This window comes from Bos taurus, chromosome 22 (assembly GCF_002263795.3).
Source record: "Bos taurus isolate L1 Dominette 01449 registration number 42190680 breed Hereford chromosome 22, ARS-UCD2.0, whole genome shotgun sequence".
In the NCBI taxonomy this organism is placed as follows: domain Eukaryota; kingdom Metazoa; phylum Chordata; class Mammalia; order Artiodactyla; family Bovidae; genus Bos; species Bos taurus.
The window spans coordinates 33,483,057-33,505,249 of NC_037349.1; the positions used below are offsets into that span (position 1 = coordinate 33,483,057).

Below are 22,193 nucleotides of genomic sequence, written 5' to 3' on the forward strand. Positions count from 1 at the left end.
CCACAGTGTGGACAAAAGCTGGTGGTGTTTTCATATATATTTTAGGACTAAAGTACTTTGTCATTTTTATAATTTTTTTCTACTTAAAAGTAGTATGGTTTTTGAAAGGTAGTAAACTTCCCCTCCCTCTTTGAATCTCTTTCCCTCCTCCACATCTATCAGAGAGTCCTGGTCTGTAAGTAAGAGTGAAGATGGGGTAGGAGTAGTGTATGTCCTCTCCCAGTGAACTTCCACCTCTGGAGTCAGTGAGGAGGCAGTGGTGCTTCTCAAGGAGTCGAGGAGAAAAAGAAGAGGTGACATTGCAGGAGAACTAGGATGCTGAGGCCTTGAACAGAATTATTTCTGGACTTTCATTTGGTAGTTTCTTCCATGAGGAAATTCAAGGATGAGTGATCTGGAGCAACTGAAGCAGGAAGCTGAGAGCTGTGGAATCAGATCCAGAGATCAAGTCCTGAGCCTTTGGAGTGGGAGCACTGACTCCAAGACCCTAGGCTACCAGAGAACTAACCCTAGGGAGTATCAAATAGTGAGAACTCACACAAAGAAAACCACTTGAATACAAGACCCAGCATCACCCCACCAGCACTAGCACCCTGTGCAGGATGCCTCATCTAAACAACCAACAAAATGAAAATATAAACCCAATCATCAGCAGACAGGATTACCATCTCATTCAGCCTAGCCCATTAGAAGAAAAACAAACAAACAAAAACTCAGCACAAATCTCCCTCTATAAGAAGCTCACACAAACTATTGGATCAACCTTAGGAAGGCAGAAACCAAAAGGAAGAAAGAATTCAACCTTGAAGCCTGGGAAAAGGAGACCTCAAGCACAATAAGTTTAAAACAAATAATGAAAAGGCAGAGAAATGCTACACAAGTGAAGGAAATAAACTGGAAACACAGAAGTCCAAATCAATGAAGAGGAAATAGGCAAACTACCTGAAAAATAATTCAGAATAATTATAGTAAAGATGATCAAAAACCTTGAAAACAAAATGGAGAAAATGCAAGAATCAATTAACAAAGACCTAGAAAAATCAGACAGTAAAGCACCTGTCTACAATGCGGGAGACCCAGGTTCGATCCTTGGGTTGGGAAGATCCCCTGGAGAAGGAAATGGCAATCCACTCCAGGACTATTGCCTGGAAAATCCCATGGACAGAGGAGCCTGGTAGGCTCCAGTTCATGGGGTTGCAAAGAGTTGGACACGACTGAGCGACTTCACTTCACTTTACTTCATGGGCTTCCCTGGTGGCTAAGAGGGTAAAGCGTCTGCCTGCAATGCAGGAGACCTGGGTTTGATCCCTGGGTTGGGAAGATCCCCTGGAGAAGGAAATTGCAACCCACTCCAGTATTCTTGGACTTCCCTGGTGGCTCAGACGGTAAAGCGTCTGTCTACAATACAGGAGACCCGGGTTCAATCCCTGGGTTGGGAACATCCCCGGGAGAAGGAAATGGCAATCCACTCCAAAACTATTGCCTGGAAAATCCCATGGACAGAGGAGCCTGGTAGGCTACAGTCCATGGGGTTGCAAAGAGTCAGACACGAAGGAGTGACTTCACTTCACTTCAGAAGAATTAAAGAATAAACATGCAGAGACAAATGACACAATTACTGAAATTAAAAACTACTCTAGAAGGAATCAAGAGCAGAATATCTGAAGCAGAAGAACAAATCAGTGAGCTGGAAGATAAAATGGTGGAAGTAAATTCTGAAGAGCAGAATAAAGTAAAAAGAGTGAAAAGAACTGAGGATAGTCTCAGAGACCTCTGGGACAATATCAAATGCACCAACATTCGAATTATACGGATCCCAGAAAAAGAAGAGAAAAAGAAAGGGTATGAGAAAATTTTTGAAGAGATTATAGTTGAAAATTTCCCCAGCATGGGAAAGGAAATAGACAATCAAATCCAAGGGGCACAAAGAATCCCATACAGGATAAACCCAAGGAGAAACATGCCAAGACGCATACTAATGAAACTAACAAAAACTAAACACAAAGAAAGTATATTGAAAGCAGCAAGGGAGAAGCAACAAGTAACATACAAGGGAAACCCCATATGCTTAACAGCTGATCTTTCAGCAGAAACTCTGCAGGCCATAAGGGACTGGCAGGATATATTTAAAGTACTGAAAGGGAAAAATTACAACCAAGGTTACTGTACCTGGCAAGGATCTCGTTCAAAACTGATGGAGAAATAAAGAGCTTTCCAGACAAGCAAAAGTTAAGAGAATTCAATACCACCAAACCAGCTTTACAACAAATGTTAAACAGACTTATATAGTCAAGAAATACAACAGAAGAAAAAAGATCTACAAAATCAACCCCAAACAATTAAGAAAATGGCAGTAAGAACGTATGTATCAGTAATTACTTTAAATGTAAATGGATTAAATGCTCCAACCAAAGACACAGACTGGCTGAATGGATACAAAAACAAGACCCATATATATGCTGTCTACAACAAACGCACTTCAGACCTAAAGACACATACAGACTGAAAGTGAGAGGATGGAAAAATATATTCCATGCAAAAGGGAAGCAAAAGAAAGCTGGAGTAGCAATCTTCATATCAGACAAAATAGACCTTAGAATTAAAGACTATTGCAAGAGATAAGGAAGGACACTACATAATGATAAAGGGATCAATCCAAGAGGAAGACATAACAACTGTAAATATCTATGCACCCAACATAGGAGCACCTCAATGCATAAGACAAACACTAACAGACGTAAAAGGAGAAAATGACAGTAACACAATAATAGTAGGAGACTTTCACACCCCACTCACATCAATGGATAGATCATCAAAACAGAAAATTAATAAGGAAACACAAGTCTTAAATGATACACCAAATAAGATGCATTTCATTGATATCCTCAGGACATTCCATCCAAATGCAGAAGAATACACCTTATTCTCAAGTGCACATGAAACATTCTCCAGGATAAACCACATCTTGGGTCACAAATCAAACCTCAGTAAATTTAAGAAAATTGAAACCATATCAACCATCTACACTGACCACAACGCTATGAGATTAGATATCAATTATAAGAAAAAACTGTAAGAAACACAAATACATGGAAATTAAACAACACATTTCTAAATAACCACCAGATTACTGAAGAAATCAAAAGGGAAATCAAAAAATTTCTAGAAACAAATGACAATGAAAACACAACTCAAAACCTATGAGATGCAGCAAAAGCAGTTCTAAGATGGAAGTTTATAGCAATATAATCCTACCCAAGAAAGAAGAAAAACATTGACTAGACAACCTAACTTTACACCTAAAACAGCTGTAACCAAAAACAACAAATAAAAAAAAAATTAGTAGAAGAAAAGAAATCATAAAGATCCAAGCAGAAACAAATGAAAAAGAAATGAAAGAAACAATAGTAAAGATTAATAAAACTAGAAGCTGCTTCTTTGAGAAGATAAACAAAATGACAAACTTTTAGCCAGACTCATCAAGAAAAAAAGAGAGAAGAATCAAATCAACAGAATTCGAAATGAAAAAGGAGAGGTTACAACAGACAATGCAGAAATTCAAAGGAATATAAGAGACTGTTATGACTATGCCAAAGCCTTTGACTGTGTGGATCACAATAAACTGTGGAAAATTCTGAAAGAGATGGGAATACCAGACCACCTGACCTGCCTCTTAAGAAACCTATATGCAGGTCAGGAAGCAACAGTTAGAACTGGACATGGAACAACAGACTGGTTCCAAATAGGAAAAGGAGTACATCAAGGCTGTATATTGTCACCCTGCTTATTTAACTTATATGCAGAGTACATCATGAGAAACGCTGGGCTGGAAGAAGCACAAGCTGGAATCAAGATTGCTGGGAGAAATATCAATAACCTCACATATGCAGATGATACCACCCTTACGGCAGAAAGTGAAGAGGAACTAAAAAGCCTCTTGATGAAAGTGAAAGAGGGGAGTGAAAAAGTTGGCTTAAAGCTCAACATTCAGAAAACCAAGATCATGGCATCTGGTCCCATCACTTCATGGGAAATAGATGGGGAAACGGTGGAAACAGTGTCAGACTTTATTTTTGGGGGGCTCCAGAATGACTGCAGATGGTGATTGCAGCCATGAAATTAAAAGAATAGCAAGGAGAGATAAGAAAGCCTTCCTCAGAGATCAATGCAAAAAAATAGAGGAAAACAACAGAATGGGAAAGACTAGAGATCTCTTCAAGAAATTAGAGATACCAAGGAAAATTTCATGCAAAGATGGGCTTGATAAAGGACAGAAATCGTATGGACCTAATAGAGGCAGACAGAGAAGGCAATGGTACCCCACTCCAGTACTCTTGCCTGGAAAATCCCATGGATGGAGGAGCCTGGTAGGCTGCAGCCCATGGGGTCGCTAAGAGTTGGACACAACTGAGTGACTTCACTTTCACTTTTCACTTTCATGCATTGGAGAAGGAAATGACAACCCACTCCCAGGGTTCTTGCCTGGAGAATCCCAGGGACGGGGGAGCCTGGTGGGCTGCCGTCTACGGGGTCCACAGAGTTGGACACGACTGAAATGACTTAGCAGCAGCAGCAACAGAAGCAGAAGATATTAAGAAGAGACGGCAAGAATACACAGAAGAACTGCACAAAAAAGAGCTTCATGACCAAGATGATCACTCACCTAGAGCCAGACATCCTGGAATGTGAAGTCAAGTGGGCCTTAGAAAGCATCACTACGAACAAAGCTAGTGGAAGTGATGGAATTCCAGTTGAGCTATTTCAAATCCTGAAAGATGATGCTGTGAAAGTGCTACACTCGGTGTAAACAGTGTAAGACTTTATTTTTGGGGGGCTCCAGAATCACCGCAGATGGTGACTGCAACCATGAAATTAAAAGACGCTTACTCCTTGGAAGGAAAGTTATGACCAACCTAGATAGCATATTCAAAAGCAGAGGCGTTACTTTGCTAACAAAGGTCCATCTAGTCAAGGCTATGGTTTTTCCAGTAGTCATGTATGGATGTGAGAGTTGGACTGTGAAGAAAGCTGAGCGCCGAAGAATTGATGCTTTTGAACTGTGGTGTTGGAGAAGACTCTTGAGAGTCCCTTGGACTGCAAGGAGATTCAACCAGTCCATTCTAAAGATCAGTCCTGGGTGTTCGTTGGAAGGACTGATGCTAAAGCTGAAACTCCAGTACTTTGGCCACCTCATGCGAAGTGTTGACTCATTGGAAAAGACCCTGATGCTGGGAGGGATTGGAGGCAGGAGGAAAACGGGACAACAGAGGATGAGATGGCTGGATGGCATCACCAACTCGATGGACATGAATTTGGGTGAACTCTGAGAGCTGGTGATGGACAGGGAGGCCTGGCGTGCTGCAATTCATAGGGTCGCAAAGAGTCGGACATGATTGAGCAACTCAACTGACTCACTGACTGATATATTATATGTTTTATATACAATTTATAGAATATGTTTTATGATCTATTTTTTTCTCTGAAAATATTACATTTTCCAATGTCAATAACAATTCCTCTAATGGTGAACTTAATCTAGATAATCAACCTAAAATACTTTTCTCTTTCTAAGCATTCCACATCCCTTTATTGCTTGTAAACTGTGGTTAATCTTCTCACTTTTATGGCAGCAAACTGCCTCCTATGCAAGACAGAGAATTAACAATGAAAATATTTTTCTTTTCTCTGCAGGACCCTATATGATACCAATGGTTAACTGCAACAGAAAAGCATACATCCCCGCTGATTGGTGTGGGCTTAAATCTGGTGAACTTTATTTGACGCTGTCGGTTTGTATCTGATCTGCCTTCAGGTAAATTTCTCTTCTGGTCTTTGTTTTATTTTTAATATGGCTGATTATCTATTCTCTTTTATCTGGTTTGAATTTTAATTATGAGAAAGAAATAATTTCCCGAAATGGAAAAAATATAGAAAAATAGATATGTATATCTTTTAATCCATATCTCCTTGGCCGTCCCTCCTTTTATTTCTTTGCTTTTCGACTTGGTCAGAGAGGCAGTGAAACAGAAGGGCTAAGAGAATGGACTGTGGACTCAGACAGCTTGGGTCCTTCTTTCAGCAGCATCTCTTACTAACTGTCCAATCCTATTTCAGTACCTTTTCTTGAGTTGCCAAATACTGATATCTAATTCAAGGGATTATTGTTAAGATGCATATTAGAATATCTGGTATATTATAAGTCTCTGTAAACTTTTAAAATTAAATTTGGTATCTAGGCTCTAAGATTTAGTTCTCTATTTTAAGATGCTTTCACATGTCTTTGAAACCTCAGCTTTTAAAATTTGAAACATTCTTGCTCCCCTCTTTCACCTCCACTTACCTTTCCTATTCCCCTTCTTTCCTCTAAATCAGATCACTTTTTAGAGTTAGTTCTAGTGCTTTATTGTCCATGGACTTTTTGTTGGCCTCCCAAGTCTAGACTGGACACCCCTCTATATAGTTGTGTCCTATAAGACACGCCTCAGTCTCTCTAAGATTCAGTGCCAACCACATTTGCTAAAGCATCTACTGCTCAGTGTGGTAGCATAGATGGAAGAATGTCCCAGAAGGAGGGAATAAATTGTGCAAAATCTTGGACTGAAGAAGGCATTTTGTTTGAAGGACTGAAAGGCAGCATGCTTTATCTTGGGATGTGGAAGTGAGAGATAGACTAGTGAAGTGAAAATAACTATCTAGTGATAACAAGATCACTATCACTATCTAGTCTATCTCTCACTTCCACATCCCAAGATAAAGCATGCTGCCTTTCAGTCCTTCAAACAAAATGCCTTCTTCAGTCCAAGATTTTGCACAATTTATTCCCTCCTTCTGGAATATTCCTTCATCTGTTCTTTCCCCAGATGGCTCTTTTTTTATCCCTCTGGTCTCACAGAGATTTTCCCTGACCTTATCATTCCCTTTTTGAAAACACATGATGACTTAAATGTGGTTTAAAAACCACAGACCACAAGACTCAACACAACCAAAGTGTGCCTATGTTTTCAATCTAAATATCATCCCATTCCTCTCTACCTGCTCCCACATTCACTATGCTCTAGTCACTCTTAACTTCTCTCAGTAATACGCTCCGGTATTCTTTCCTTTAAGAAGCATTCATGCAATAAGCCAAGTACAGAGAACAGAACTCAAGAACTGGTGTATAAGATAGAAATTGCTCATGCACTCCAAAAGCTTTCTAGCCTTTGTACCTGCTCTAAACTCCTGTTTTATTCATCACTGTTCACTCACCCTCTGACAATGTACCTGGCACATAGTAGGTGATCAATCATTATTTATAGACTAGATGAATAAAGGAATGTGTCGGTGAATGAATAAACACAGCCATTTCTCATTCTCATGTTTTAGGTGTCTTATGAATTTGCAGCAATATTCTAAGCAAGTGGTTGGCGGTGGGCTGAGCAGGGAGGAGGCTGGGAAGAATTTCAGATGATGTGTCTGTATGTGTATGGGTGTTTGTGTGGGAATCTGAGTCTGAGAATGCCTAAATGTGCATCTCCAACCACAGCCCAGTGCCAGAAAGGCTTTTTGAATTGCTTCTTGTTTTTTTCTCATCCACCCTTTTGTCCTTTTCTCCTACCACACCATATTGAAAGTAGGCCTTTCCCACTCTTAGTTTCCACCTTCACGTTCATACTGTAGTGAAGAACATGTGGTATCTCTGGGAGTCCCAACTAGGAGATCTAGCAGTTGCTAGTTTAGAGTAGAGGAGGAGAGAATTATAAAAAGGAGTTCAAGGGAGTCATCGAACATGACTAAAGCGGGTAGGATAGAGTAGTTGAGCACACCCACACTTGGATTCCCTAAACCAGAGGTCCTCAGTCTTGACTGTGAGTTACAATAACCTGGGGAGTTTGTGAAACTCTAAATGGCCTCGGACCCTACCCCAGATCAATCAAATCAGGATCTGTGAAAGTGCAACTTGGGCAGCAGTATTTTCAAAGCTCTCTGTGTGGTTCCAACATGCAGCCAAGTTTGAAAGCCACTGCGGTAAAACAAAACCTTACTGCAGTGTTTGGTCACTATGGCAACCCCATAAATACCTGTGATATTTTGTTAATTAATTGCCAACTAAGAGGCACATTCCCCCTGTTTAATAGATTTAAGGTTAGGCCAGTGTTTCTAGTACATCTTTATGGAAAGCTTACTATGTGCTTGATATGGTAATATTTACCATATAAGACCTCTATTTCATTACTTTGTGATTCTTTTTCCTACCTCATATTTAAGTGCATAGATTATGTGAACTTTGGGTGTTCCAAGAGATGGTTAGTACACATCATGATTGCTCCGCTTACATACATTCCCCCCCACCTTAACTTTTTATCATTTAGTCACAATCTCCTGTGCTGAGCTAACTGCTGGTTCTAGGAGTCTATTCTGTGGCTCAGGGTAGCCCCATTCCCTGCCATAACCAGGGATGAGCACAGAAGTCAATCTGTGCCAATAATTATGCGAGGATAGGTTTGCAGAGATCTCCTGGAAAGATACTTTTTTTCATTCATCCAAGACAGTTTTAGGAAGTAATTTTTTTTCTCTTCTCCAGACCGGAGAAAGGGAGCAGGTCATAGACTCAGTGTCATTATGAAGCAGTGCTAATCTTAGCATGAGACTGATACCATGAAAAGCAGAGGAAACAAGTGTGGAAAAAATGTCCTTTGCTGAACCAGACTCTTAAGTCCACTCAGTGTTAGACTTGCCCTGTAATAGTTTAAGGCAGTTTGAGTGTGGCTTTCTGTTACTTTCAACCAAAAGCATCCTAATTAATGGAGCATTAAGAGACAGCCTGGGTTTCCCAGGTGGTGTTAGTGGTAAAGAATCCACCCACTAATGCAGGAAATGTCAGAGACGTGGGTTCTATCCCTGGTTGGGGAAGATGCCCCGGAGTAGGAAATGGCAACCCAGTACAGTATTCTTGCCTGGAAAAGTTCACAGACAGAGGGGTCTGGTGGACAGAGTTAGACCTGACTGAGCACACATAAGAGACAGCCCACAACAGTGGAACTATAAAACTAAAAATATCCCAAAGATTATTTAACCCAAACTTTCATTTTAAAAATGAGAAGATTGAGGACTTCCCTTGTGGTCCAGTGGTTAAGACTCCGTGCTTCCACTGCAGGCAGCATGGGTTCAGTCCCCAGCAGGGGAAGTTCCACATGCTGTGAGGTTCAGCCAAAAAAATAAAAAATGAGAAGATTAAGACCCAAACAGCCAAAATAACTCATGGAGGACAATGCGGTCTACTGGTCTTATGTTACTTAGAATTGGGCCTGGATTTCAAGTGTCCTCATTCCAGTGCATTGTTCATTCTACTAAAGAATAAAGTCTTTATTGTATACATTCACTTTAATTTTCAAATGTTGCTAAATTAGCTGTGATGACCCTAATTTTTTAAATGTCATTAAATTTCCTTGGAAGGAACTCTCTCTAGAAATAGATATTCTCAGCCTTTTCTCAAAAGACATACTCAAAGCCTGTAGAGACCATTTGATTTTCAAATGCAGACGTCATGAAAGAATATGCAAAACTGTTGAAAATATATATCACACAAGCCACCCCCAACCAAAAAAAAATTTAAAGTTCTATCCAGCTAGGCTGCTTCAGTAAATGATGTTTCTGAATATATAAAATACTTGAATCTAAATTTAAAAATACTCCCCCACCCCTTGATTAACCAGATTGTCCCCTCCCCTATATATAGGAACGCTATGTGCCTGAGCCCACTTGCCATCTGTCACCACATTTTCCAAACTTCTCTTCCACCTCCTCCTCTTACACAATCTTATCACATAAAAATATTAGATTTCATGGATTTGTATAATTTCATTAAATTTTCTGAGCCAAGTAAAAATAGAGGAAGTACTGGTACCTCAAACTGACTCAGATTTTGAGTTGTCCAACAGATATCCATGGTAGCCAGTGATGACCTTTAGGCAGAGCTCATGAGCCTGGGAATAACATGAATAAGTCTTTTCCCTTAGTATGGCATTTCACATTAGAACTTTGCAAGTGTTCCCCATATTACAGAGAGGGATTTGGATAGCTTCCAGCAAGTCCTGACTCATATACCATCTTATTGCTTTGTTGATCACCTTTTGTAAAGTTTTGTGAGTTTTCTCAGATCATTTAAAAAGTACTTAGAAGCCAGTTGGGAATTATCCATGTTGCTGCTTCCTCTTTCACAGTTTGGGAAATGATTTTTAGCCATCTGAATACAGGGCACCTCTTCTCAGTTCAGTTCAGTTGCTCAGTTGTATCCAACTCTTTGCGACCCCATGGACTGCAGTACACCAGGCTTCCCTGTCCATCTACTTAACCAAGTGCTTAAGACAGAGGTTTAAGTGCCTTCCTTGGTTGCTCTCTTTCTTGCTTCTCACCTACAATCCATGCAAAATCTCTAGCAGTGCTTTTGTTTCCAGATCCCACAGGAGGTCTTTGAGGAATGCCCAGTGAGGTTGGCTATAAAGTATCAAGGCTACTACACAGTGAAGAATTGGTAGAAATGGTTCTTTCCTGCTTCTCTGCATGTGTAGGAGAAATGAGGCTTATAAAGTGCAGCCTATTGTTTCTACCAAGTACTCCTTTTTCTCCCATCCCTACCCCAGGTGGTCCTGAAGGGTTTATCAATCACCATGTCTCAACCATTCTCTGATGGCAGGGGTAGTCACATGACTCAGGCCTGACCAATCAGGAATTCCCAAGTCCTCTCAGCAGAGGTTGGTGCAATTGTGGCACATTATTCAAGAGGAACATCAGGGAGAAAGAGATTTGCTTCCTTTATAGCATAGACTTGGGGCTACTGGTGGCCATTTCTATTTGCTACAAGGAAAAACTGTACCTGTGGCAGCAGAAGCACAGCCACACCCATAAGGGCAAGAGACAAACTAATATGGAAAGATAGAAAAGGAGAAAGAGACGGGGGATAAGAAGGGAGTCTAAATCAGGGGTTGGCAAACTAGGGTCTGCCTCCTGCTTATGGGAACACAATACACCCATTTATACTGTATTATCTATAAATGCTTCTATTCTGCCATGGCAGTGTTTAGTTGAAATAGATACCAAACCTAACTAACAATGGCTAAATGAGGACATATAAAGTATTTTGTCCTTTTCAAAGAGCTCATAGTTTATTGAAGGGTAAATAGAAAAGTAAATATATATGTATAGTATATAATGCGGAAAAAATACAATACAGAATAATACACCCAAAAACTAGCAAAGTAGCAATGGTCACAGATGATACTTACACTACTGATGATGACATCTTCCAATTATTGACTGCATATTATGTGGATGCTTTACATATATTTTCACTCATCCTTCAATCTTGTACAGTAAACATATCAGTAAGGATAGAACAAGTCTTGCTGGAATAACAAATCAACCTGGTATCTCTTGCTGCACATCCATGGTGGATCAGTAGCAGAATGTGCTTAGTCTTAACAGCCAAGATCTCAAGATGATGGAGGTTCCTTTTCAACACATGTTTTCATATTTGCCTCACTGAGGGTAGTTTAGTTCAGTCGCTCAGTTGTGTCCGACTCTTTGTGATCCCGTGAATTGCAGCAAGCCAAGGCCTCCCTGTCCATCACCAACTCCTGGTGTTCACCCAGACTCACGTCCATCGAGTCAGTGATGCCATCCAGCCATCTCATCCTCTGTCGTCCCCTTCTCCTCCTGCCCCCAATCCCTCCCAGCATCAGAGTCTTTTCCAATGAGTCAACTCTTTGTATGAGGTGGCCAAAGTATTGGAGTTTCAGCTTTAGCATCATTCCTTCCAAAAATCCCAGGGCTGATCTCCTTCAGAATGGACTGGTTGGATCTCCTTGTAGTCCAAGGGACTCTCAAGAGTCTTCTCCATCACCACAGTTCAAAAGCATCAATTCTTCAGCACTCAGCTTTCTTCACAGTCCAACTCTCACATCCATACATGACCACTGGAAAAACCATAGCCTTGACTAGACGGACCTTTGTTGGCAAAGTAATGTCTCTGCTTTTCAATATGCTATCTAGGTTGGTCATAACTTTTCTTCCAAGTAGTAAGCGTCTTTTAATTTCATGGCTGCAATCACCATCTGCAGTGATTTTGGAGCCCCCAAAAAATAAAGTCTGACACTGTTTCCACTGTTTCCCCATATTTCCCACGAAGTGATGGGACCAGATGCCATGATTTTCGTTTTCTGAATGTTGAGTTTTAAGCCAACTTTTTCACTCTCCTCTTTCACCTTCATCAAGAGGCTTTTTAGTTCCTCTTCACTTTCTGCCATAAGGGTGGTGTCATCTGCATATCTGAGGTTATTGGTATTTCTCCCGGCAATCTTGATTCCAGCTTGTGCTTCTTCCAGCCCAGCGTTTCTCATGATGTACTTTGAATATAACTTAAATAAGCAGGGTGACAATATACAGCCTTGACGAACTCCTTTTCCTATTTGGAAACCAGTCTGTTGTTCCATGTCCAGTTCTAACTGTTGCTTCCTGACCTGCATACAAATTTCTCAAAAGTCAGGTCAGGTGGTCTGGTATTCCCATCTCTTTCAGAATTTTCCACAGTTTATTGTGATCCACACAGTCAAAGGCTTTGGCATAGTCAATAAAGCAGAAATAGATGTTTTTCTGGAACTCTCTTGCTTTTTCGATGATCCAGCGGATGCTGGCAATTTGGTTTCTGGTTCCTCTGAAAAGAAGAGAAGCGAAAAGCAAAGGAGAAAAGGAAAGATATAAGCATCTGAATGCAGAGTTCCAAAGAATAGCAAGAAGAGGAAAGAAAGCCTTCCTCAGTGATCAGTGCAAAGAAATAGAGGAAAACAACAGAATGGGAAAGACTAGAGATCTCTTCAAGAAAATTAGAGATACCAAGGGAACATTTCATGCAAAGATGGGCTCGATAAAGGACAGAAATGGTATGGATCTAACAGAAGCAGAAGATATTAAGAAGAGGTGGCAAGAATACACAGAAGAACTGTACAATAAAGATCTTCATGACCAAGATAATCACGATAGTGTGATCACTCATCTAGAGCCAGACATCCTGGAATGTGAAGTCAAGTGGGCCTTAGAAAGCGTCACTAGGAACAAAGCTAGTGGAGGTGATGAAATTCCAGTTGAGCTATTTCAAATCCTGAAAGATGACGCTGTGAAAGTGCTGCACTCAATATGCCAGCAAATTTGGAAAACTCAGCAGTGGCCTCAGGACTGGAAAAGGTCAGTTTTCATTCCAATCCCAAAGAAAGGCAATGCTACAGAATGCTCAAACTGAGGGTAGGGACCATAGCAAATCTGACACTGCCTCTAGAAAAACTTCCATCTACAAGTGAAATACAGCACCTTCGCTCAGATTGCATTAGCAAAAACAAGCCATAAAGCCATGCCTATATTGAAAAATTCTGGTGAAATGTGATCAGAAGAAGAGCTGGAAATATTTAGAAAATACCAGTAATGTTTACCCAAAGAAATATTGGGTAAACACCTTTCCAATGAGGAAATTCAGTAAGAGAAGTTAGCAGACTTTGTCAAAGTTAACATTAATAAAGTAGCAGTGTTTTAATTGAACCTAGAGTCAGTATCAGAGAAAGCAATGGCACCCCACTCCAGTACTCTTGCCTGGAAAATCCCATGGACGGAGGAGCCTGGTAGGCTGCAGTCCATGGGGTCACTAGGAGTTGGACACGACTGAGCGACTTCACTTTCACTTTTCACTTTCATGCATTGGAGAAGGAAATGGCAACCCACTCCAGTGTTCTTGCCTGGAGAATACTAGGGACGGGGGAGCCTGGTGGGCTGCCGTCTATGGGGTCGCACAGAGTCGGACATGACTGAAGCGACTTAGCAGCAGCAGAGTCAGTATGACTCTAAATTCTAAGTTCTTTTATGTTGTATTGTGCCAGTATACTTTCCCTTTGTGCTGGAAAATAGTAGAGTTTACAAATTAAAGGAATAGTAGGTTTTTAAGGACCAAGAAAGAGATGTAAAATATTTAGATTTGGTGAGCTTGCAAAAAAGGAAACCCTTTAATCATTTTGCTAAAGACATTCACATTATATAAGCTGTATTTAAGAAAGATATGAATGACAGTTTCAACTAGTGAATTTAACCTGGAATGGGATGATTAGCAAGAGGAGAGAGCAGTATGGAAACAGGAATGAGATAATACAAAAAAAGAAGGGATTCAAAGAGCGAGAGAAAGAGTAGCAAGGAAGGAGAGGTTGAGAGAGAGAGAGAATTAGTAGTTGCAGAGGAGATTTTGGACTGAGATCATCTCTGTTCTTGAGGTACTTTAAGTATAATTCTTTCCTAAAAGGTTCAGATTCAGATATTTATGAGACAGAGTTGCTATTTCTTTTAGAGGCTTGTCAAGTGTACAAGAGGAGGAAAAATCTGTTTGTGAAAGGAGTTTACAGTATACTTAAAGTTTATTTTAAAAATAAATAGGACTTGATAGATAGGGCAGTAAACAACAGGCCCTACCAGGAACCTGCCAGGAGCACTAACAGGAAGCATCTGTAGGCTGCCAAGAGCCAGAAATAAGAATGAACAGTTCTTACCGTCAGAGAGTCACAGGAATACTCACAAACAAAAAGGATATTTGGGGAGCAGCATCTGTAAGCCAAGTTACTCCTGTCACGAACACACTCACAGTTTACATAGAACATACCCACACAGGTAAAGCCACATCTGAATCAGATGTTGCTGGCTCCCTTTGCTATAAGTTCCTGGTTTTGTTTTAGCCTGAAATTGTGACATGATACAGAAAAATAGGTAGAATCCTTTAGAGAATTTAATATCATAGGGATATAAAAATGTGCATGATCTCAATAATTAAGAAGTATGAATGACCAGAAAAGAGTCTGTGTGCTCCCTCCAAAAGTTTATTATTTTAACATTTATATTTATTAACTTTGCAAAGGTCGGACTAATTATGGATATGTGCTTACTATGTGCTGAGCATGATCACAGGAGCTGAGGATACAAACATGACAGAGAGAAGCAACCTTTACCTTCCTAGAATCTCCTATTTTCACAAAGGAAGAAAATGAGAAAAAATGAACGAGGTGATTAAAGATTGGACTAGGACTAGTAATAAAAAGCTATGAAAATAATGATATAATAGAAATCCTAGGGATAAAGAGTGGGACCAACATCAGGCAGGGCCCAGGTGGCCCTTTCGAGTGGGGAGCTTTGAGCTAGGGTTTGAAAGGTAATAAGCAAACCATGTGATGACAAAGCATAGTATATGTTTGATCCTGTTTCAATTAATTAAGACTTTTTTCTAGAGAAAAATATAATAGAGCTGAGTTATAAAGCTCATTGGATAAAGACTTAAGAGAACTGAGTCTATTTTCTGCCACTTAATAGCTGTATGCCCTTAAGCCAGTCACGTAACCTTTAAAAGTATGGCTTTCTTCATCTGTGAAATGTGTGGGTTGGGCTGGAGGATCTCTGAGGTCCTTTTCAGCAGTAAAAGTATTCCTTTCTTGTCCCTACTGCATTTGTGTGCATAGAGCACTTGCACACACACCACAGATGTAAGTCTTCTATTAATATTTTCTAATTGTTGTCTGGAATAAGCTGAGCAAAATAAGAAATGCTTACACAACATAATCTCAGTATAAGTAAAAACCACCATGCCTCCTTTTAGCATCTTCCCAAAATTCAACCTTTCCATAAAGGTCTCTGAGGATAAGTAGGACCGTATTTGGATATAGCCACACCCCTTTAGCTTCCCTGATAGCTCAGTTGGTAAAGAATCTGCCTGCAATACAAGAGACCTAGGTTCAATCCTTGGGTTGGGAAGATTCCCTGGAGAAGGGAAAGGTTACCCACTTCAGTATTCAGTCCTGGAGAATTCCATGGACTATACAGTCCATGGGGTCACAAAGAGTCGGACCTGACTGAGTGATTTTCACTTCACACCCCTTTCTCAAACTATCAGTCTCTGACCATAGTCTCTGATACTCCATGTGTGTATGACTCTTCCTCCATACTCTCCCCTTAGTACCACCCAGTCCAACATCATCTGATTGGACCAGAAGTGGATACCCAAATTGAGGAAGAATCAACTATAGGCTGACCACTGACCAGGAAAATCAATGGGAAAAGTGAGGTCAGGCTAACCAATCCACTTCAAGGAAGCTGGATTTAGGACTGTAAAACATTTATGGGTTGGTGGCAGGGCAAAAAATTAAGGACATGTGAAAGGCGCCAAAGCATTCAAAGGAAGTTGGTGGCTTCTGTTGCTGTTGAGGCCCCCAGATCCTCCCATCTCCAAAAGGCCCTGGCATTAGTGTTTTCCATACTCTATTTCTATGAAATTTCTCAGTCTTCTATCAACAATCCCCATCTCTACTAAATTTCTTCACTGGATGTCTTTCAGCCAAATTGCATTCACTAAAACAAAATGTGGCTCATTCAATAAATAAGCTAAACTCCTTGGGGATGTTAATGGTGACCAGATTTATTTTATTTTTTATTTTTTATTTTTTTTAAAAAATCTTGGCCTTGGCACGGGCCTTGCCGCCTTGCTTGCCACGACCAGACATGACAGCGACACCCACTAACAATTGCTCCCGCCGAACCAGATTTAGAAACAAGAGTAATAAATGAAAATGGGGGAAAGGCTCTTTTTTTATGAAATAGAGGTTAGATGGTTATGAGTTGCTGGCCCAGCGAGAGGTGAGTGGCACCTGAAGCAGAAAGCAGATTCCAGAAAATATGCTGTTTAGGGGATGTTCCAAAATTGGTCTGGAAGGACTGAAAGGAGATGAGTAAGATGGAAACATTTGACCTACAATTTTGCTAATGAGCAGTGCTTAACTCTGTAAGAAATAAACAGCCCCCAAAGCTTTCAGATATGTTTTTCTTTCTCTCCATTCACCTTCCTCCCAGCACAATGCATAATATGTAGTAAAAAGAAAAAAAAAATAATACTTATTAGTAAAGGCATAAAATTCTCTTTTAGGAACCACACAGGAAGATATTTTCTCCTAGTCTCTCTTCAAAGAACTCTGTATTTTCCCACCCCTGCATAACTCTTCAGAAGTTTTTGTTAATTCTAAGGCTTATGCTCCTCAAATTAGGGATCACAGGGAGACAAATCAAGCTCATCGTTTTTCAGAAGAAGATGGTATGGAGTGATCGTCCAATAGTCACTTCCAACTGCCATCTGTGACAAGTCTGTAAAACATTTCGTTTGCATAATATATGGGAACTCTTTTAAAATACAGCACACTGCTACAAGAAGTGGGAATATTCTAAGTCAAATTATGTCTCCACATAAAACCATCCCCCTAGTATTGGCAACAAAGCAGAGTTCTCCTGTATAGCTTTAAATAAGAAAACCCACTGCTCAAGGAATTACTGAATAGACACTAAACCTAGTTTAATCCAAGCTGCTGACATGTTGTGAAGTTACACCGAGAAGAAGGCTGAGGGAAGGTCATTTAGCATAAAGATGCCTGTTTGGGTTGCACATCTTCTCTGCACTAGGATAAGCAAGGACAGAACAGCAATCAGTTTATAAAAGCAGGCGCTGGGTCCCATCCATAATGAGACCTATATACCTGACCTAAAAAGGCCACAGCTCGTGTTTCCAGAATAGAAAAATGTATATCAAATACCTTACCTTTAAAAAAAGATCTTTATGTTTAGTCAGAAGTGGGCCAGCAAACTGATATCTTGACAGCTCATTGGAGATTCTAGCAAAGGAGAATGGCGGCTACTTGCGTTTTTCTTTTTCTCTGCCTCTCTAAAACACTGATGACATCCTTGCTCTAAAAAGGACATTTTGTTTGTCTAGGTCCAGAATTTTTAAAAACATGCTATTATTCTCACAGGTGGCCATTGCAGGGGATGTAAGAGACGTAGGTTCACTCCCAGGGTCAGGAAAAACCCCTGGCGGAGGAGATGGCAACCCACTTCAGTATTCTTACCTGGAAAATTTCATGGACAGGGGAGCTTGGCAGGCTATAGTTCATGGGGTCGCAAAGAGTTGGACATGTCTGAGCAACTGAGTACACACACACATTATTCTCACAGCTTTAAACAGGATTGCAGCTACAGATATAGTTTTCCAAAGGCACCAAATGGCTAGCAAAGACCATGGTTGTTAATTAATGACCCTTTTACATCAACCTGACATCCTAGCCGTACTTCAGTGATCACTTGAGGAAAATCTGAGGGAAAGAATAGGACAGGAGAAGATGAAAGAGAGTTTCTTACCTTCAGTGTTTTAGTTAGCAGAGCCTATAAAGTCATTTGAATTATCAGTGACTTATATTTTACCGGTGGCTCAGACAGTAATGAATCTGTCTGTGATGAAGGAGACTCAGGTTTGATCCCTGGGTTGGGAAGATTCCCTGGAGAAGGGAATGGCTACCCACTCCAGTATTCTTGCCTGGAGAATTCCACGGACAGAGGAGACTGGCAGGCTACAGCCCATGGGGTCACAAAGAGTCGGACATGGCTGAGCAACTAACACTTTTACTAAACTTCACTGTCAAAACATTTTTATTGACAATGGAAGCCCTGGAAATAACTTGAGGAGGTATTTTTAATAGTTTGGTTCAAACTCTGTACAGGGTGCTCAATCTGAGGCTGGTAAAACATATAATGGTTTTCCTTCCCAAATAATCTGAATGACAGCCAGGCCCATGTTATACCTCTCTCAAGACAGATGGTGAGAGTGCAGTTCACTGTTCAGTTTTAATTCACTGCTGTATTTTGTAAGACAGCAGCTAAAGAGAGATATTGCATAATTTTAGCAATACCCAGATGAAAACTTGTGTTATACTATGGGTCACTTCCCTGTAGTGTTTTGTGAAACTCCCTTTATATTTGTCACCCCCAAATTCATACCTAGTCAAAAGTAAAAACTGTCCTAAAAGAGAAGGTTGTAATTTTCTTGGCCATTCTTGACATAATGGTCCACCTTTTGATATGGGCAGGTGTTTCACATTTCAGAGCTCTGGCTCATATTGTTTTCATAGCTCCATCTCTTTTATCCCATAAAATCACTAAAGATAAGCAAAGATCTGCCAAATTCAAAATCTTTCACATCTGGATTTATGTCTTCCCTTGAATAGGATTAGTGAGTGCTGACTATGGACCAGCCGCTGGGCTACATGCTTATGTTCTTTAGCTATGTCCATCTCATGACACAGAAAGATTAATGCCATTTTATAGATAAGAAAATGAAGCCTTGGGTAGGTTAGGCAACTTTTTCCAAAGTTACATGGCTCATTTATGGCTGAGAAGAAATGTTAACTTCGGTATAAGTTTATGGCCTCACCTGCTAATCCACCTCACTAATCAGCTCTTTCTTTTCAATTCCATTATGCAGGGGTGTGCTTAAGCACTGACTCTAAAAACAAGACCTGCTCAACAGCAGCCTTACCTCTGACAGTCCAATCAGGGGTCTGTTCTGGTGAATTCCCACCTGGCTATTAAACACCTGTATTATTTTATACCTATTAGATTAAAGGAAATTGATTTTCTTTGGGGTGAATAACAAGACAACACCTCAAGCAGGTCTTGTCCCATGAAAAAAGTGTCTGTGGCACAACCATGCACTCACTTACATCGTATCCCCTCATACAGTGCATTTTTCATGCGCACAGTGCATTTTGCACACTGATGATTCTGAACTGTGGTGTTAGAGAAGACTCTTGAGAGTCCCCTGGACTGCAAGAAGATCAAACCAGTCCATCCTAAAGGAAATCAGTCCTGCGTATTCATTGGAAGGACTGATGCTGAAGCTGAAACTCCGGTACTTTGGCCAGCTGATGTGAAGAACTGACTCACTGGAAAAAACCCTGATGCTGGGAAAGATTGAAGGCAGGAGGAGAAGGGGACAACAGAGGATGAGATGGTTGGATGGCATCACCAACTCAATGGACATGAGTTTGATCAAGCTCTGGGAGTTGGTGATAGACAGGGAGGCCTGGCGTGCTGCAGTCCATGGGCTTGCAAAGAGTCAGACATGACTGAGTGACCGAACTGACACAGTGCAAGTTCCATAAGTTCACAAACCTAGTCTCATATCCCAAACTTGGAGCCCAGAAGGTAGCACTTGGGTATCCAAGAATCTCTTGAATGACTGAAGGAATGAGTGAGTGAGTGAGTGAACAACAATGTCAAGATCCAGGCACAAGAGACACCAGTGTAGGAGCTTTTTACTCCCTGACCTGCTTTCACCAACTGTATTGCTAATAGCAGCCCATTTCCTGGATCCTGCGTTATTAACCCAATAAGATCCCCAGTTCTAGCGCTTCCCTTGAGTCTCTCGCTTGAGAGAAAGCCCAGTCCACCTACGGGTTTATCATTAGTTTTAGAATGAACTTAACATTTCTTGGGCTTCTCATGTGGCTCAGCCGGTAAAGAATCTACCTGCAATGCGGAAGATCTGGGTTCAATCCCTCGGTTGGGAAGATCCCCTGGAGAAGGGAAAGGCTACCCACTCCAGTATTCTGGCCTGGAGAATTTCATGGACTGTAAGGAGGTGGTGGGCAGAGGGTATTTCATACTATCCTCTGCATGCCTAGCCTCCAGGGAGTGAAAAAAAAAAAAACAGATTATTTTTGCGGTAATCAGACTTCTTAACAGTGAAATGGTCTTGTTAAGCTATTTCCTTTTCATTCATTCAGAATAGGTTTACTGAGTGGTACTGTGTGCCAGGTATGTTGTAAGAGCTAAGGATATTATGAGAATGAAAACAAAAAGGACAAGAATTTTTGTCATCATGAAACTTAAATTTCAGAGAAGGGAGCCAGAGAGTAAACCAAATAGATAAGTAAAACACAGCAAGTTTGAGGAAGTGATAAACAGCAAAAAGAAAAAGAAGTGGGATAGGAAGTGCTGACAGTGGAATGCAGTGTTAAATAGGGTGGGTATTAAGGGTTTAATTGTATTCCTCCAAAGAGGAATTCAAGTCCTAATCACTAGGACCTCAGAATGTGACCTTATTTATAAACAATCTATGCAGATACAATGAGTTAAGAGGAAGTCATACTTGAGTGGAGTGGACTCTTAGTCCAATATGACTATTGTCTTTTCATTAGAAGATAATGTTTAGACACACAAGGAGAGCATCACGTGTCTACAGAAGCAGAGACTGGAGCATTGCAATTATAAGCCAAGGAACACCAAGGACTTCTGACCATCACCAGAACTAAGAAAAGGCAAGGAGGGATTGTACCCAACGTCTGAGAGGGAATGTGGCCCTGCTGACCCTTTAACTTGGACTTGTAGCCTCCAGAACCCTAGGAGAATAAATAAATATCTGGGTTTTTTTTCAAGCCTTTTCAATAGTTTGGTATTTTATAATAGTAGCCATAGGAAATTAATATAGTGGGCAAGGAAACCTCAACTGTGGGGATGACATCTGAGGAAAGACCTGAAGCTGGTGAGGGAGCACCCACACAGCTACCCTGAGGAAGAGGGAACAGCAAGGACACAGGCTCAGAAGTAGGAGTGGACGCAGCAGATTCCTGTGGCTGCAAGGGGGCCAGAGTGGCTGTGGTCAGGTTAGGAAAGGGAGAGCACTCAGGTCCAAGTGTAATAGAATCTAAATACCAGGGAATCTTGGCTGACCTGTTAAAACACAGAGAGCTGGGCACACCCCTCAGTGCTTCAGTAGATCTGGGGTAGGCTCTGAGAATATGCGTGTCTAACAAGTTCCCGATGCTGATATTATTGGTCCAGGGGCCATGTTTTGAGAATCCTTGTTGTAGGACACATCAGGCATTGTAACTGCTTAGCTCTTTGCTCTGTGAGAGCCAAAAGCTATTCTAGGGTTAGATTAGAGGGGTGACACAGGAGGACTTCTGTTTTAACAGGATGCTGTGCCTGCTGGGTGGGGAACAGGGTCACCAAAGGGTGACTGGTCGAAGCAGAGAAACCAATTGTACGATTATTAGAATAAAAAGTATATAATGTGAAGCAACTGTTTAAAAGTACCTAGGGACCAGTGTCGGAGAAGGCAATGGCACCCCACTCCAGTACTCCTGCCTGGAAAATGCCATGGATGGAGGAGCCTGGTAGGCTGCTGTCCATGGGGTCGCTACGAGTTGGATACGACTGAGTGACTTCACTTTCACTTTTCACTTTCGTGCGTTGGAGAAGGAAATGGCAACCCACTCCAGTGTTCTTGCCTGGAGAATCCCAGGGACAGGGGAGCCTGGTGG

The 22,193-nt window shown here is 40.9% G+C and overlaps 1 long non-coding RNA gene across 1 annotated transcript in view; it reads left to right on the plus strand.

The window, feature by feature from the left end:
- LOC132343498 (uncharacterized) overlaps window positions 1-22,193 on the plus strand; it is a 56,029-nt gene that overhangs the window by 11,886 nt on the left and 21,950 nt on the right. The window contains exon 2 of the long non-coding RNA XR_009492365.1: window positions 5,692-5,812. This is a non-coding gene — a long non-coding RNA (uncharacterized lncRNA). The remainder of the gene's footprint in view (window positions 1-5,691; window positions 5,813-22,193) is intronic.